This window comes from Mytilus edulis, chromosome 8 (assembly GCF_963676685.1).
Source record: "Mytilus edulis chromosome 8, xbMytEdul2.2, whole genome shotgun sequence".
Lineage (NCBI taxonomy): Eukaryota > Metazoa > Mollusca > Bivalvia > Mytilida > Mytilidae > Mytilus > Mytilus edulis.
The window spans coordinates 55,569,808-55,582,056 of record NC_092351.1 but is presented as its reverse complement, the minus strand read 5'-3'; the positions used below and the strand labels follow the sequence as shown (position 1 = coordinate 55,582,056).

The 12,249-nt window shown below is 32.8% G+C and overlaps 1 long non-coding RNA gene across 1 annotated transcript; it reads right to left on the bottom strand.

Annotated features, from left to right (window-relative positions):
- Nucleotides 1-466: 466 nt before the first annotated feature.
- On the bottom strand, nucleotides 467-11,997 carry LOC139485916 (uncharacterized). Its single transcript, XR_011655423.1, has 2 exons — nucleotides 11,679-11,997; nucleotides 467-1,441 (listed from the first exon to the last, which is right to left on the bottom strand). It is a non-coding gene; the product is annotated as an uncharacterized lncRNA (long non-coding RNA).
- Between the last annotated feature and the right edge of the window lie 252 nt (nucleotides 11,998-12,249).

Below are 12,249 nucleotides of genomic sequence, written 5' to 3'. Positions count from 1 at the left end.
TTACAAATAACATGCAAACTAATTGATTAGAAATACACGCAAGAAATTTGTCGAAATTTCATTGGAAATTGTAAAACCAACCATGCTGTTCTGAAAAAAAACCCACCATATATGTTGCTTCGTGCCATTTGAATTTATCAGGAATTTAGGTATAGTGTCAGTTGAAACATGTACATGTATCAGACTAAATGACAATACTTGAATAAAAAAAAGTGACGTCCATGAAAAATCATTTCAAACCTAAAAGCACAGTCATGCTTAATATTAAACAAGCATATATTACAAATACTTGTTTTCTAATTAAAATATGTTCAATTATATTTAAATATTGTAAATTGAAACTTTAAATAATTGACTAATGTACATTGTAGGTATGTTAAAACTGCAGGATCGAATATTAAAAATCTTTTATACATATATACAATTTATAAATATTTGCATATTGAGGAGATATGATTTAATCATGTTCAGTTGGAAGGTTTTTATTTGTATATATATATATCAAATTTTATCAAACTACAAAAATAAATAACATATATGAACATGAATAAAATACAACGCGTTTAAAGATAATTATAGTGTGATTTACTCATATGAATTGTACCACATTTGCCATTCGGTCTATCAGCTAGATTACTCTAGTTTCAGATGTGTCTTTGGTGGACCGTTTTTTGAAAATATAATTTAATCGAATCTGATTTGATATCTATCCATCAATAAATAATATAGAAACTCGTACAATTTCACCATGAAAGCAGATGGCGAAAACTGGAACTACATTATGTGTAATCTCGATTGAGTTTCAATTGTGTTTTAAAACTTGGTGTAAAAGAAACGAAAATCATTCAGCAACAGCACCAGCAATAGATTCTGAATCATCTTTATTGTCGTTTACTTCCATCCACACTATACATTTTTCCACAGAATTATGTTTCGCCATCTCCTCGATAGCAAAATCATCTTCGGTAGTTTCCGTAGGTTCCGAAGCATTCACGATTTCAATCGTTTCCATAGCTGATTGCACAGGCCCGCCACCTAGAGAGCGCTTACGTAAATTCTTTTCATTAAAATTAGGGTCTGTTATGTCACGGTCTAAACGTAAAGCGGATTTCTCCAACGAATCGGTATACGTTACACTTTTTTTCTTTCGAGGTTCGTCGGATTTTACCTTAGTCTTTGCGGGCTTCAAGTTAGAATACCGTCTGTCCGTGTAATTATGACTATGTTCATCAGATGTTTGTGCTGTATTGCATGTTTTAGACTCTTCTTTTAATTGATCAATGACCATTCGAGCTTCTCGTGATAATCCATCAGAAAATCTACTAGGAGGTCTTCTTTCGAGAAGTCTCCGAAACTCCCAGTAAGTGTCACTGTTTTGGAACTGAAATCCGTCTAGAATACTTTCTCGACTTCTTTCCATTTTTTATTCACATCTTTTTATCTGAAATTTTCAAAAATGAATGAATGAATAAAACTGGAATTTATAATTTTAATGATACTTTGTCGAAAACAAATAACAAGTTCTTAACTTCAGAAATAACAATATTATAAAAATGAATTTCGGACGCTGTGTATCATTACGGCACAACTAGACGCATTCGTCTCAACTCGGCCGATTCCGTACCCTCAGAAGGAGACGGTCCAGATGGCGCGTTGTCAGACCCTTGTAAGCAAAGAGTGAACACATGCTCTGTATTTTAATCAGAATGAATTTATTCTTGAATCACTTTTAACCTTATAAATTACAGATATAGCAGAAAACCAAATAGTCTCTGTTGGTGGGCTACAAAAAATGTATCACTATAAAAATATTGATTTGGGTCAGAACGAAAACTACTGTCAATGTATCCGGTCTCGCTCACGATCAGTTCTGGAGCTCGTATGATGTCCTGATGTTTATTTGTTTGGTTTGTATATACAAAGTTGAAAACCTGTACTCTTTTTAAAATTTTCAATTGGCCGGTGAGAAAATTTACAATACTGAACACCATAATACTGTTATTATTTTATTTTTTTTGCCTTACAAGATAAGTATAACTTTTATAGAAAGTATGAGGATATTGATATGCAAGATATGATCATTAGGTCAAAAGCACGTGAAAATAAAAATAAAAATAAAACATACTACATTTTCTGCTTTTGAAGCGCTTCCCTGACTTAGGTATAGGAAGATGTGGTATGAGTGCCAATGAGACAACTCTCCATCCAAATAACAATTTATAAAAGTAAACAATTATAGGTCAAGGTACGGCCTTTAAAACGGAACATTCAATTTGGCTCACACCGAACAAGCTATCAAGGGCCCCAAAATTACAAGTGTAAAACCATTCAAACAGGAAAACCAACGGTCCAATCTATACAAAAAAAAAACGAGAAACGAGAAACATGTATAAATTACATAAACAAACAGCAACTACTGTACATCAGATTCCTGACTTAGGACAGGTGCAAACATTTGCAGCCGGGATTAAACGTTTTAATGGTACCAAACCTTGTCCCTTTTACTGAAACAATAGTATAACATCACAACATAGAAAAACACACGATAAAATATCAATTGGAAGACTTAACTCAATCAAAAAACGTAGATTAACACACTATGAACGAATACATATGAGATGCGATACTTGAATGCATATAAATAGTTAATAAATGTATACGAGGAGCAACTGATGACTGAAGTTTGAGTATCAAAAGTGTATCAATAGAGAGGAATTGAAGACTTTAGTTGACCTTTCCCGGAGAGAATTATAAGATTTTAAAGAAGTTTCTACACATGAACAATGTATATAATTTAATTTATTATACCGAAACAGTGAAAAAACTGTTCCTACTAAAATCTCGTAAACATTCTTCATGTGATGACAAAATTACGAAGCAATGTATAATATAGCTTCACGTTTAAGAGGCTCTAAAAGCAATGGCGGAGTGATACATGTATGAGATTAAGTAAAACATTCCTTACCTCCGTATTATATCAGGATGAGATTGACACAAAACTTATTTTCAACTCCAGAGCCCAAATTAACTGTCGAAGTAATATACAGTGGGTTTAAAAAGGTTTCTATTTAAACAAGATGTTATCCGTAATTTATCACCGGATAAAACAGAATATTTTAAATATCAATAAAATGTTAGCGACATCCTATTTGCATATAATATATTTTTTGAAGTGTTCTCGTATAATATATAAAGATCATCTATATGTTTATTCACGACAAGTTTATGCTAATATTGTTATTACAAGGGTCGAATGTGATTTTGTATTCATACGACTCTGGAATTATAATATATTTAGCTCCTAAATAATTCCTAATAAATATTATAAAATCTTAGCAAAATAGGTATTTTTACTTTGATTTGTTACATTTAAAATCCATTTTCTGACTTCGTGTTATCGTCTTATATAAGTTTTATAGATGCTTTTTTCTTAGAATATGTACCCATGGTTAGATTTTAGCGTGATTAAGAGGAACAGGATTTCTTTAACGATTGTGTCACCTCTTATATCCTACAATCTGCCGACTATTGTACAAATAAGGATAAAGTGGTACAGTACACACACATATGTTGCAAGTACATATAAAGTCTCACGTTACATCGCTTCGATATCAAGAAAATGGGGAAAAAAAAAATCTTTTTTGGTTAACAGATCTTTTTGGGGTCCTCTTCGCGGTCGTCGTTTATCACCAGTTATAATTTCTTTCAAAATTAAGAAAATATTTGGATTGCACCAATATCACATAAAGGGCGAGCTTGGCGAGCATCGCAATTCGTTCAGTTTGCTAATTGGCGTCTTAAATTGACCATGTGTAGTGTTAAATTCAAGTCTTGTGTTTTTGTTGATATATCCCTCTTTAGGAGCACCCCTTGTTAGAATGTAAAACCAAAAAATAAAGAATAATAATTGTGCAAAACTCACCAGAATACATAGAATGAATAAATTCTATTCATATGATATTGACTAGTTTATTTGGTGTTTATCTTGAAAGACAGAATACCTAGTATGTGTTTCAACATTTATAAGTACTTGTTTTGATATGAGAAGACACTTTCATTCCAGTAACCAGATAAACATGTACAATGTATAATTATGTAACATGTATAATATATTGAGTATACATTATGATTGATTTAATCTTTAATTTTATACATGTCAATCATCCGGCATGAAGGATTATCTATTTATTTATTTTTGCTGTGGTGTATTTCGAAAAATCATCTCAAGTAATCCTAGTATAATGTTCTAGTGTATATATGCTAAATAACGGACTCTTAAATTGATTTGCTACAGTATTTGTATTCGCATTGATCCTTAAACTGTAGTTCGTAATTTCAATTTGTATTCACCAACGGAGTCTTATGAATATTACAAGGGGCCGGGGTATCTCAGAAAATGAAATCCCGAGGGTGGTAGACGAAGGAGAAACATTTTAATTTATTAAGCTTGTTTGGACCGAAACAAAATATACATTTGATTGATTATTCAATATGTGAAATAAAAGCTTTTACGAACTACAATATAAAACTGAAGGGTTGTAATATAATAGTATGACATATTCGAAATGAATAAATGAATTTTTGGTTTAATAACCGTTTTTATTATCTCTAAGGTTTCCTCGCCTTAAAGTATATTGGCCAAAAAACATAACACTATTTTATGAAGTTGTAAGTTTAATATGCTTTTGTTGTTAGTTTTCGTTTGATGTTCAAGGCATTTTTTATCAGCTATATCATTTCTTACTTATTATAACGTACTAATGTACACTTGTATACATAATTCAACGCTTAAATTATAATACATCTTACTGTTACGACTTTGATTTAATGCCGTTTTCGCACATTGGCGTATTGACCGGCGTGCACCAGACGTAAAGAGAAAATGGACAAAGTCGGTATACGTTAGTTGCACGCTAGAGGAACGCTAGAAGAACGCGAAGGAATCGATAAACGCGCGTTGCATAATTTTGAAGTACGTCAAAATGCAAAAGTATACGCTTGGTGAACACGATAACTGCAGGAAATTTTATGCAGCATAAAAACTTCCATCCAGCTCAAGCGTTTGTCTAGCGTACATTTTTATATCTATACGCTATATATATAAACGCACGTAATACATACGCTACAAGCGCGTTGAAAACGCTGACACGTTTAGGGAACGTTGTATACATATACGCTTCAAAATCGTTTGACTTTAACTAAAACGTATGCGGGTGTGTTTACCACAAACACCCCATAATATCATGATTCATGAATTATAATGTAAAGTAGTGATTTGGTCCAGTTGAAAAAGGTCAAAAATTAGCATTTCGGAAGCTGTCAAAAGATTTCAAGACCCCCTACACATAAAGTTGTCCATATTTTGAGTTAGAGCTGATGATATTGGTCGAGGGTGATACGGCATGTGATACGGATTTTGCCATGTATTATACACTTTATCATATATTTCAACAGAAGAGTATTATATTATATGAACTGTTTTCTGATCCATAGCACTGGGTTACTTTCAGTTCTACTTTTGTCTTGTTTCAAAGGCCTTAAAAGAACTGCTCAATTACTTATCCGAAGCACCTGGGTTACCTTACAATTTGTGTGCTGTTGTTTTAAAAATATTTTGTTTATTGTTGTATTAATTTGTGTGTTTTGTATTTTTTATAGTTGCATTTAGTGTGCCAAAAAATATGAAAACTTGACGTTCGTGACGTCACATACAATGTGAAAACTCGACGTTCGTGACGTCACATACAATGTGAAAACTCGACGTTCGTGACGTCACATACCAAACAATGACGTCATTCAAAAAATTTACATATTTTGAGGAAAAATTTTCTTAAGCGAAAAAAACACCAAAACTGACTGTTATGTAAAAAAAAAAAAAAAAAAAAAAAAAAGTAGGGGTGTGATAAAGGGTAGGGGTGTGATAAAGGGTATGCGATAAAGGGTGCGCATCAAATTTGCGCGATATGGATTAAACTGCAGGCTATTTATCACATATGCAAAACTACTGTATTTACTACTAAACATATGATAACAAGTTGCTTTCTTTAAAAAAAGAAATGCAATCGTAAACCCAAATGCTTGTTTGGCATTATATATATATTAGATAATTGTTTAATAAAGATGTATTGTTTTATATTACTTTTGTTGTGCATAAGAATTAGAAACTGACATTGCCTGCATGTTTACCTAATGTAATACCGGCTTCACACATCAACGTATAGATCCGACGTACGTCGGCCGTGGTAAAAAAAATCACGCACGCTACCAATACGCTAGTAAATTTGATGCATTCAACCTGTCAATCATATCTGTATCGTGTGCACAACGACCTAAAACGTGTATTGGGTGTGCGTAAAGCGTACCTATGCGTTTCTCCTAGTCTTTCTACATTCCCGACTGCAGGTCTGTCTATATGTGAATGTTAGTCAATAAGTCTGTCACATTCGCCCGTCTGTTTACATGTTTACCAGTCCGTCTATGCCCACTGGTTCGTCTACATGTTCACTAGCTTTGAAATAGCTTTCGGTAAGTGCGATTATTTCAGTGATTTGTGTCTATTGTTTTTATGTAAGTGATTATTGTGCACCTTACCCATATTTTTAGGGACGCGAATTGCAACTGATATTTCACAGTTTTTTTCTTGTGATGTGTTGTCCTTATGGTTTGGTTCATTAGGGAATGTTGGGTTTATGGCCACCACATTGTTTATGTACCAATGTCTATTCTAAAGCCAGGAACATGTAGTACAGTGGTTGTTGTTCATAATTCATGTCGGTCAAGTTTTTTTCGTAAATTATTTTGTTATCAATAAGGCTATTTAGTTTTGTTTGATTTTTGTTTTTAAATCTTAATGGTCGGGGCATTTAATAGCCGACTAAATAGAGTTTTTTTTTTCATTTTTGGAGGCCGCTCGGTGGCCTTTAAAGACTTACTACCACGTCATTGTAACTCTGGTTGATACTTGTATCATTAGTGCTGGACCATGGTCGATCCTATGCACCTTTGAGGCAGGCGGGATATTTTTGTAGATCTCGACAGCTCAAACTAATGGGAGTAGTTCCTGTACTTCTATGTCTTGTCCCATGTTGCATGGTTTGAGAGGGTGTAATATCTTCTGTAGGTTTGATGAAGTTTCACCCGTATCGGACTTCTTCTCCTAAATGAAAGCTTTAAGGCGACGAGTATTTTTGTATGCAATGTGCCCTTCACGTGTCTCAAACTTATCGGTAGCGTTTTCAACGCTCGTGCAGAGTATATATTATGTACGTGCAGTTTACAGGTATACGCTTGACAAACGCTTGAGCTGAATGAAATTTTTTATGTTCCATTAAAATTTTCCTGAAGGAAAAGCGTTCACCAAGCGTATACCTTTGCTTTTCGACGTACTTCAGACTTATGGAACGCGGGTTTAAATGCTTGCGTAGCGTTCCTCTGGTGAGCAACTAAGTTACGCATACGATGATACGGACTTTGTTAATTTTCTTTTTTGACTGATTATTTTACATTGTCTTTTCGGGGCCTTTTATAGCCGACTATGCGGTACGTGCTTTGTCTGTTGTTGAAGGCCGTACGGAGACCCATAGTTTGTACTTCTGTGTTATTTTGGTTTCTTGTAGATAGTTGTCTCATTGACACCAAACCATATCTTCTTTTTTTATATTCGATATCTTATCGCCGACCTGGTTAAGTCTGCTAAAAATGCATGCATGATTCATTTTTAGGTTATCAGTCGTAATGAAAGTGGCACATTTAATTCGTAGTTTCATTGCTTGAAGTATCATTTCTTACATCTGTATGGTCAAATGTGTATTTTTTTAAAACAAATTTTAGATTTAGATTTCAGTCACGGTTATTTCCCCCCTTTTCATATTGAATATCTATACTTATCAGTCGCATTTTAATGACGAAAAGGATTCAGAGGTTATTATGTGACCTCCTTGTTAAAAAAAAAGTAAATAATGTTGCAATATTTAAACAAAGAAAATAACTTTAAATTTGCAATATTAATGAAATAGATACGGACATAACTTTCATAATTAATTTTAACGTTATTTTCAATAAACGAATTTTTTTTTTTTTAAAATCCTCGTTTTTACACCTATTTGAGGCACGTATTTATGATTCCCATGTCCTTGGTCTATCCTAGACGTAAAATTTCAAAAAGTGCTAATACTTTTTTTAAAGATTTTATTTTTAATTGTTCTCGTTCAAAATATTTTATTTTTTCATTTTTAATATCTATTTTATTTTATTTTAATAACCATTTTTTTTTATAAAAGTTGCAACATTTAACAATAAAAAAAAACTGTAATTTAATCATATGCAAGAAAGACTTCCCTTTAATTTCAGTATAAACAACATGTTCATCTTCACTTAACGTAAAGAAAATGCTACTAAAACTCTTTTTAAAGATTTTATTTTAATTATTCTCGTTCAGAATATAAAGCGCATTGTTTACATGAAATCTTATCTCATATCTAGCACAGCTTGTTACATCGTTTGACTAATTAAAATACTACGCATGTAGGTTAATATTAGCAGCTTGTAATCGTGTGCAAGAAAGTATTATATAAATTTCAGATCATACATAAAATACAGTGGCGGATCCAGGGGGGGGGGGGGGGGGGGGTTCCGGGGGTGCGCACCCCCCTTTATTTTTGCCGATCAATGCATTTGTATCGGGACATATGTTTTGCACCCCCCCCCCCCCCCCTTTGCCCTGTTTGCCCTGGGTTAGCACCCCCCCTTTCGAAAATTCCTGCATCCGCCCCTGAAATATCTCTATAGCAACTTAAGATGCTAATGCATATTCAACAGTTTAGTAAGCTATTGCGCATGCATTTGAAAAGTGGTCATAGCTATTGCGCATGTATTTGAAAGGTGGTCATGGAAAGAACAGAAGTGTTCCGAATAACATCCGGTGTTCCGAAAGACTACATCACTCGTCCAATATATACTGCGTAAACCCTCAGGGGTTTACGCAAATATCAATACCTACTAATTGACACTTATATATATTATCTAGCGCTTCAGTTACGTCTTTTAATGTTGCGACTTTGATTTTAGTAATATGGGATATATAGATACAATGTACGCTGTCACGTTTGTCTTGATTGGGCCGTTTGATGATGTGGGATTGAAATAAACGTAGCCACGCCCCCTGGATATGGCCGTTAATCGAGTAAGGTCAATAACCTCACAGTCATTTTTAGCCTGATTTGGGCATCATATACAATAGTATCATATATGTCAGGCCGTTTTCACGTGAAAAAATACTTAAATTGCTTTTCCTTACTTCGGTTTGTTTGCTTGCATGTGATAATATGGCTGTTTTGGTTATGTAACAACTAATTTAGGCGTTTCATCACAATTCAAATCTGTTTAGAAATATGCACAGATAAATTGGGAATTCATATATATCGAGATGAAACACTTTACTTGAAAGTATCTTGAACAAGTTATGACGTAATATTGTTTTCTTAAGGTTTTAAAATGATGACAATTTATACAATTTCGTTGACAATCGATATCGTTCCAATATAAGTAAAATGATGTATCAAGTGATTACATAATGAAATTCACTTGACTAGCTAGGTGGGTCTATTAGTCCATTATAAGAATAAAGGAATAACACAATCGTAAAAATTGAATTGCACATTTAAAAATGAGATCAGAATTTATAAAAGCTTACCTCCAATGTATATAAAACACATACCACAGCTTCCTATATCTATTTACATAGAGTCAGACAGAGTTAGATTGCCAGTAAAACAACTATCCACAAGAGAACAAATTAAGTAGATGTAAGATAAAGCAACTGTCACTATGCGGTCTTTAACAATGAGCAAAAATCCAAACAGTATATATTAAGCCATTAGTATTAAAGGGTGCGACTTTCAAGATGCATTTTAAGTTTATACGAGAAATGTTTATAAGAAAAAAGAAAAACAAGATCGTTAGCGACTAATGACAATAATTGAATTTAGCGTGTTTCATTCTTGTTCTTTTTTATTAGTACACTATAAGTATACAGTTCTTTTATTTGACGAAATATCAAAGGTGACACTTTTAGGTTAAATCTAATGGCAAACATCTATATCTGTTTTGGATTACATAAATTGAGCAAATACTTCAAAGTAATTCTCTCACATTTGTGAAAAGAAAATGTGGGCAAAAGAGATGAAATATCAATCTATTCTCAATTATTCGCATAAAAAGGTTTGCACTATTGAAAATTAATGTGCCATTTTCGCCAGCAGATCTTATTCAAAATTGAATCTAAAATACACATTAATAATTCAAGCACGATTAATTTTCAATTTTAAACATAGAATTGATAGGGATTTATTGAACATTTATTTGCGTATTTTATTTCCGATTTGTTTGGATTAAAATAGAATGAAGACTTTCGTTATGAACGGTTTATAGGGACCATTAACGTATTAGAAAAGGTCGTTTTAATGTTAAAGTATATTTAGTCCTATTAGTCAAGTTTTTATTAGAAGTTTAACATTTAGAAAGATGCAAAAAAATGTCCATAAATTCGTTTTTAAAGGAAAGGTACTACAAATGTATGATAAGGTTGATTTTTATTCGGCATGAAGAATTTCAAAAACATGCATTATAGATTTATCAAATTAAGACCCTTTAGCAGAAGATACATAAGTCTGTAAATACCAATACCGGTAGTCTGTAAAACTAAAAGAGTGTCCGACATATTACTAAAATGAATTCAAGTCTCCAAACTTCAGTGGCGGATCTATGTACAGCGTATAACAGCCGAACGGCTTTCTGAGTCCCGTTTTGATCAGAAAAATATCGTGTTCAGCATAATGTGCAATCACGCTCCTAACACGCTCATCTTTTCAATCTTGTAATGTATATACATTTGTTTGCCCTTTTATAGACCAAATAACAATTATCGTATATGTACATGTATCATACATCTTCCTTTCTCATACGTTACATTTCATAGATGTACAATATTCACTAGCAGTTCTCCGAAGCTTCTCTGGTCCCTTAAAATGTCCGCCGGGAATAATTAAAGATTTTAAAGTACACATTTGGGATCATTTGAAAAGGCACCTTATTCCTTATTCAAAGTGAGTTGCTGAAAATGGATAGTTGGGACAGGGATGTCTTTTCACGGGTGTAGGTCGCTTAATGTCCCTTGGAAAAACAAGTAAAATTCATTTTAGAAACTTTAATTATTTTTAGCATTTGAGGTATTGAATTTACAGAAAAAAGTGTAATGTACACCTTTAATACCAGTCGTAAACATTTCCATAACGTTGAATTATGCTAAACTAATAGTCAATTTATAAATGCTTTCTATAGTGCGAAAGAAATTCAGAAAAAAAAATACATTACATTTGATAATCAGTCAGAGATCTTTATAAAACAAAATTAGAAGCAATTCGGAAAAGCATTCAGGATGTCAAAGTCATTTCTGACCATTATAACCAAATGATGGCCATGGTCGTTCTCTATAACATACGACAGTAAGATCCTTTCTAGTGTGTTGTCCATTTGACTGCGCTACATGGGTGTATAAATACGCACCAATGTCCAATGAAAATGCATATATAAAATATTATTAAATGAGTTAGGAATATACAATGTACGTCCCTGTATGTCTTATAATACCTTTTAAGCTTTCTAAAATGAATTTTACTTACTTTAAATAATGGTGTACACACATGTATATAGATGACTGTGTGATAAACACATATCCTTCTTAGTAAACAGAAAACGAATTACTAAAGCATAATACAAATCACTTAACGGTTTATTTGAATATGCAATCGTCACATGCTTGTGAAATACAATTTACATACAAATATACATAAACACGCGATTCGTCGGAAGGAGTTAAAAAGCAATACTATTTAATGATGCTTTTCTAAATAGAAAATAACAAGCGATCAATTCAATACTTCATTGTTGTTACGCTGGGGACCCTGTCAACAAATTCTTTTCCAACCTTTTTTCAATTAAGTTCATCTTTCATAACTTTAAATTTAAATGAATGTTGAATAAATTTGAGACTTGGATCAATAAGGCGGATTGTTGTATTCAATTAGAAATTTACAGAATATATCTTCACAATTGAGCTCATGTTTTAAACATGATATAATTTGCCGGCTTGAACACAATACAATAGTGCGAGGGGTTGGTTGTTCCCAATTGAAATTCTGTATATTTAGAAATGTTTTTATCTTCAAAACTTGAGGTTTCCATTTAGATTAA